Source organism: Peromyscus eremicus, unplaced genomic scaffold (genome assembly GCF_949786415.1).
Source record: "Peromyscus eremicus unplaced genomic scaffold, PerEre_H2_v1 PerEre#2#unplaced_72, whole genome shotgun sequence".
NCBI lineage: Eukaryota > Metazoa > Chordata > Mammalia > Rodentia > Cricetidae > Peromyscus > Peromyscus eremicus.
The window spans coordinates 949,791-956,777 of record NW_026734313.1 but is presented as its reverse complement, the minus strand read 5'-3'; the positions used below and the strand labels follow the sequence as shown (position 1 = coordinate 956,777).

At 41.8% G+C, this 6,987-nt stretch overlaps 1 pseudogene; it reads right to left on the bottom strand.

Annotated features, from left to right (window-relative positions):
- Positions 1 to 5,345: 5,345 nt before the first annotated feature.
- LOC131901355 (vomeronasal type-1 receptor 4-like) lies at positions 5,346 to 6,336 on the bottom strand (annotated as a pseudogene).
- Positions 6,337 to 6,987: the final 651 nt, after the last annotated feature.

The following is a 6,987-nucleotide window of genomic DNA, read 5'->3' as shown; positions in this document are numbered from 1 at the left end:
ATCCACTGAGTAAAATTTAGACAGAAATAAAAAATAAAGCCTAATAAACTCTAATACATTTAAATACATACCAAATGGACAAATATTTTGTTCTTTTAAGGCAGTACTTGTAAAACTTACCAAGGAGAGACTAATACTTGGTGAGAATCCCATTTTAATTCAATGTATTGAACTTTGACCATACCAAGATATGATCACAGATGACATGTCAATATCTCACCTTTCACTTCTGTTTATATCTTACTCAGACCTTCATAACTTGGTCAGGCTTGCACACTTTCTTCTGATGCTCGGAAATTATCCAGCCATATTAATCTTGATACACATTTTTGTGCTACAAATATTTTCATTCTCACACCTCTTCAACATAACTTTCCTTCCTGTTTCCTGTTCTTTTTCCTTTTCACCTTATGATAAAACAGAGCAAAATAGTAAATTAAATTAAAAAGAAAATTGACTCCAAATACATGTGTACTATAATAGCAATAAATTAGTATCTCCAGTATACATAATGTTAAATTATGAAGCTCTGTATATTCCTCTGCAGACACCATATACAACAGGTCACTCAACAATATATTCTGCATTGTACAGTAGAGAAAATGTTCTCACGTACACATGTGTGTGGTCTCCATTGATGATAAACAGTAGATGGGTCAAGGCAAAATATCAACCAATTGAAATTGACAACATCCAACCAAAAAACAAGGAAAAGCCCTGATAAAATGTCATCTTGAAGCAATGGCTGAGGGGTTTTAGACATATGTCCCCTCTATCCTGTAGGTGGATGAGCAGCACATTAACTGTTTCTATTGTAGACATCATTATATCTAGAGATGGACAATAGACCCCTCTCCTTAAAACATTTTTCCCCTCAGTTGTAATGAAGTGCATGACGTCTTTCCCCTTGGCCTGTTTTGCTGTTTACATTGGAGCTTGTCACAGAATCAGAGCCCATCCTGACTCAGGGAAGGGATGTTAGAGGACTGTGGAAACCAAGTGTTTGTGCCTCAACTGAATAGACCTAATCTCATCTCCAGAGCTTACTTCTCAGTGAGCTCACAGAGCACCTGGCAGTGCACACACAAAAGACTTTAGATCCCCTGTAATATTGCAGACTGAAAATGATGACTCTTTGTAGATGACCAGTGATTAAAGAAGGAACCAGGTGTGTGCTGGATACTTGCATTCTGGACAGAAGTTTCATGTCCTGGGATGACAGGCTGGACCCTATGCATCTGAAAATCTCCTAATATCCTCATGCATTATCAAAAGTAAATTTACACACACACACACACACACACACACACAAACACACACACCTATATATAATCACTGTGTAGCCAACAGATGAGTCAATACCATACAGTGAATATTACCTTCATATTTGGACTCTGGTATGGAGATGTACTCTTCCTTGTCTGTCCATGGTTGCTGCTACTGATAGAATCCTACAGCTGTGTATAGCATATTGCAAGTGAGATAGATTTATTATATTATTCTTGTAAGTTCTGTGAAGTGTTCCACAGTTATTCTAACCAGAAGATGAATATTTCATGGCTCACCCTCTAATCCTAAACAAATATCCACCATTAAATAAAAACCAAAATATTAAAAATAAAATGATTAAAAATTATACACTGTACCCATATCAGGCAACAGAGTATACCATCAGGAGAAAGGCAAAATAAACAGGAAAAAAACAAATGAGTCTGTTAGGAAACTAGGAGCTTAGTTTTGATTTTAATGATGATAACTAAAATCTCATGCAGTGAATCGCAGAAATGAAGCTTCTGCTACTTTATGGATATTTGTCCATCCAGCAAAATTTCTCTAGAGAGAGACAAAGAATGTTGACCTAGACATGTGAGTAGCAATCTATCATTGCACATCATGAGGTTTGCAGACAAATGGAAGGATCTAGAAAAAATCATCCTGAGTGAGGTATCCCAGACTCAGAAAGACAAACATGGTATGTACTCACTCATAACAGGATACTAGATGTGGAACAAGGATGACTGGACTGCTACTCACATCACCAGGCAGGCTACCTGGAAATCAGGACCCCAAGAAAGACACAGGGATCGCCCAACGACAGAGAAATGGAATGAGATCTACATGAACAGCCTGGACAGGAGTGGGGGTAGTGAAGGGCGAGGGTCGAGGGAAAGAGAGCTTGGGTGAGTGGGAGATCCCAGCTGGATCAAAAACAGAGAGGGAGAACAAGGAATAGGAGACCATGGTAAATGAAGACCACATGAGAATAGGAAGAAACAAAGTGCTAGAGAGGCCCACAGAAATCCACAAAGATACCCCCACAACAGACTGCTGGCAATGGTCGAGCGACAATCCGAACTGACCTACTCTGGTGATGGGATGGCCAAACACCCTAATTGTCGTGCTAGAAACCTCATCCAACTACTGATGGACCTGGAGGCAGAGATCCATGACTAGGCCCCAGGTGGATCTCTGGGAGTCCAATTAGCGAGAATGAGGAGGGTTTATATGAGAGAGAATTGTTGAGACCAAGGTCGGATAAAGCACAGAGACAAATAGCCAAACAAACGGAAACACATGAAATATGAACCAATGGCTGAGGGGTCACCAACTGGATCAGGCCCTCTGAGTGGGTGAGACAGTTGATTGGCCTGATCTGTTTGGGAGGCATCCAGGCAGTGGGACCGGGTCCTGTGCTCATTGCATGAGTTGGCTGTTTGAAACCTGGGGCCTATGCAGGGTCCCTTGGCTCAGCATGGGAGGAGGGGACTGGACCTACCTGGACTGAGTCCACCAGGTTGATCTCAGTCTGTGGGGAAGGCTTTGCCCTGGAGGAGATTGGAATGGGGGGCGGGCTGGGGGGAAGGTGAGGGGGGCGGGAGGGGGGAGAACAAGGGAATCTGTGGCTGATATGTAGAACTGAATTGTATTGCAAAATAAAAATTAAAAAAAAAAAAATTCACACACCAATACATAGGGGTTATTAACCTCATCTATGTGACATAACATTTCCATAAACTGTTCAAACAACAAATATAAAGATGTTTAGACATTTGGCTGGTAAGGGAAAATGAACAAGAATAAGAATATAGAGGCTGGTGAGATGGCTGAGAGGTTAAGAGCACTGACTGCTCTTTCAGCGGTCCTAATTTCAATTCCCAGCAACCATACAGTGGCTCACAATTATCTATAATGAGATCTGTTGTTCTCTTCTTGCATGCAGGCATATATGCAAGTGGAAAATTGTGCGCAAAATAACTAAAGATTTTTTTTTAGGCCATCTCTCATTGGACCAAGAGGTGAATGACTCTTCTCACACAGAGAATCCTGACCCTAGGACCCAGGCCCTGGGACACAGCCAGTCCCCAGAAACCCCCACCCAACACTTGCCTCAGTTGCTGGCCAGCAGGGAAAACTCCTGTAGGAAACCCCCCTACAACGCCCCCATTGTACCCTGCAATCCATAAGTTCTACACCCTGCCCTCATACCCATCTTACTATGACCCCAGTAACTTTGAGGCATGGAAATCAAACCACCAGCTCTCATTGGACCAAGAGTAACTTCCTGAGGCACAGAAACCAAACTGCCAGCTCTCACTGGACCAAGAGCCAGCTTTCATTGGACCAAGGGCTCTCATTGGACCAAGGGCTCTCATTGGACCAAGAGTAACTTCCTGAGCAGGGAATCTACCAGTCCTCATTGGACCAAGAGTGGGTCTCTAAGACATAGAATCTGCCACCTCTCATTGGACCAAGAAAGTTTTCCTGAGACACAGAATCTGTTAGATCTGACTGGATGAAGAACTCCAATAAGACAAAGAGCAGCTTGGTGAGTCACAGAATTAACTAGCTGGGGTTGGTCCAAGAGCAGCTTCCTGAGATACAGAATCTACCAACTCTAATTAGACCAAGAGCCATGATTAGACCCAGAGGGGCCCCCTGAGACACAGACTGGACCAATAGCAGCTCACTCAGACACAGACACCTCTTGCACCTAGTAGAGGAGGAGGTGGGCAGAAGTTAAGGCAAAAATACATATAACAACATAAAGTAATATGGTATCACCAGAACCTAGCCCTCCTGCAACAGCAAGACCTGAACATCAAAATGTAAAAGAAGCAGAAGAATGTGACCATAAAAACAGCTTCATGAAGATGCTAGGGGCCTTTCAAGAAAAAATGAAAAATTTCATTAAAGAAATGGAGGAAACAGCAAACAAAAAATGGAAGAAAACAATAAAGATATTGAGAAAAACGCAAACAAAAATTGAAAGAAGTCGATAAAGAAATTGAGGAAAAGACAAATTAAAAAATTGGAAGAAATCAATAAATCGCTTAAAGAAAGCCAAGAAAACCAGGAAAAAGCAATTAAACATGTGAGGGAAACAGTTCAAGACCAGAAAACTGAAATAGAAACAATGAAGAAGACACAAACAGAGGAAATGCTGGAAATAGAAAATCTGAGTAAAGGAACAGGAAACACAGATGCAAGCATAACCAACAGAATTCAAGACATGGAAAATCTCTGGTGTAGAGGATTGTAGCAGAAATCTTAAAAAGTCTTATTAATAAAATCAAACCTGAGCCAGGTATTGGGGTGAATGCTGGAAGATCAGAGAAGCAGATCTCACCTTGCCAGTTTCTCTGCTGACCCTATTTCCTCAGACTGGAAACCTCTGTGTCCTCATCCATAATGAATCTCAGCTGAACTGTGCTGCTCAAAACCTAAAAGTTTAACCAGCTAAAAGCTTCTAGTTTCTGATCTTCACGCCTTTATACCTTTCTGCTTTCTGCCATCACTCCCTGGGATTAAAGGCTCGCTTTCTGGGATTAAAGGCATGTGTCACCATGCCTGGCTGTTTCCAATGTGGCCTTGAACTCACAGAAATCCAGAGGGATTTCTGCCTCTGGAATGCTAGGATTAAAGGTGTGTGCGCCACCATTTTCTGGCCTCTATATCTAGTCACTATTCTGTTCTGTGACCCCAGATAAGTTTATTAGGGTACACAATATTTGGGGGAACACAATACCACCACAATTTGTAATAGCCAGAACTTGAAAACAACCTAGATACCCCTCAACTGAAGAATGGATAAAGAAAATATGGTACATATACACAATGGAGTACTACTCAGCAGAGAAAAACAGGGTGGAGATACAGAGTTGTGAGACTGTCTCCTTGTCACAATTTGGCCTGGATCTCACTCTGCAGGCTGACATGCCATTCGTTACATTGCAATCCTCCTGGCTCAGTCTCCCCAGTGCTGGGATAAGTTTAGTGAATCAACATGTCTGGTTTATGAGGAAGGATTTTCAAACAACTTTTACTTAATAGAGTGTGTACAGCTGTTAGTAAAGCTGTCTTCTATGTTTGTCATGTTGACTGTGGTTTGCAGCAGTTGAAGAGCACAGACCAGGGATCCTTAGGGTCCCTAAAGATCAACAGGAAAGGAGAAATAGTGGGGAAGCCTGCAGTCAAAACTTCATTTACATGCCTCAACCAGATGCGAGAGTCCATTAAAAAAGTGTGAAAGATTATACAAATTATATCTAGGAGGTACAAGCCAACAAATGTGACCACAAGCATGAGGATGGTGTGGGCTGCTCTGCTCTCAGGATGGCCTCTGTGGTTTTGATTGGGAGTGAGGATGTGCTGTGTTTGCTGGCGATGTCTATGGAGGAGAAGCACCATGGAGACACTGGTCCAGATCATGATGCTGATGAATATGGCATCATGGGAAAAACGCAAGATGACAATGCCTGCACTGAATCCAGATGTGGAGCAGAGCCACTTGCCTTGATTGTGAGTGTCATTGCCTGTGCTCTGTTGACCACTGACTTTGATTGGAATGTAGACATTATTTAAGACACTGAACAACCAACAACTGTAACAAGAATAACTCAGGACATTAGGAGCTCTTCTTTGAGGCATCAGCCTACCCCAGTGACCAGGAACAAGAGTGACAAACTGATGGATGCTCAGGACACAGGTGGAGCACATGTTTGTGCTTCGAGCCACCAGGCGAATGAAGTACCCAATTTTGCATTGAAGGTTTGTATAAGGATTCCTTTGAACAAAAACCATCACGTTGAATGGAAATGCAGTGACAAAGAGAATGAACACATTGGCCACAGCCAAGTTGGTGACAATGGCCTGTGTGGGCCTCAGTCAAGAGCCAGTAAAGATGGGAGAGAAATTATGGACAAACAGAAGAATATTGGCCAGTGTCCCACACCCAATCTCAAAAAGCAGGAGTGTCTGGAGAGCCAATTCCTCAGTGGCTTTCAGAGTTTTATTCTGAGAGGACATGGAGACAACCTCTGTGCAGGCTGGAGTGATGACCAGGAGGAACACTGCTGCCTTCAAAACACTTCTCAATGTCTGAGCATTAGAATGATTTATGTCTTACTTCTTCTATGAAGGGAGACACTATGGTATCACAGTATAGGAGCTTGTCCTGGAAAACATTGCTTAGACAACTCAGACTATTATTTTGTACTTCATGCACTTTCCCTCACCTCATGATGCAAGTGTATTAGTGATACAACTGTATCATTCTTGGTCCACACGCCACCCATTGTCATACATTATGGCATATAAACATATAAACAGTGAACATAGGAAAACATTAATTTATCTTTTGAATGCAACATCTTCCCTCAATGATAAATGTGTTAAGAAATACAAATTGGAAGTTGGAGAGATGGCTCTTCAAAAGACTCATGTTCTAATCCAGCACTCACATGGTCGTTCACATCACCTGTAACATCAGTTGCCCAAGTTGAACGCCCTCTCATGGTTTTTGTGGCACTGCACAAATGTGGTGCCAGACATACAGGTAGTTATAACACTAGATGCATAAAGTAAAATTACTATATCTTTAAAATGACATGATTTCAAACTTGTAATTCACAAAATCATGTAAGTAAAGTAAGTGGCCAAAAAGGGACCCATCAGCTTTTGTGAAAATTTTATACAGATCATCAAAGT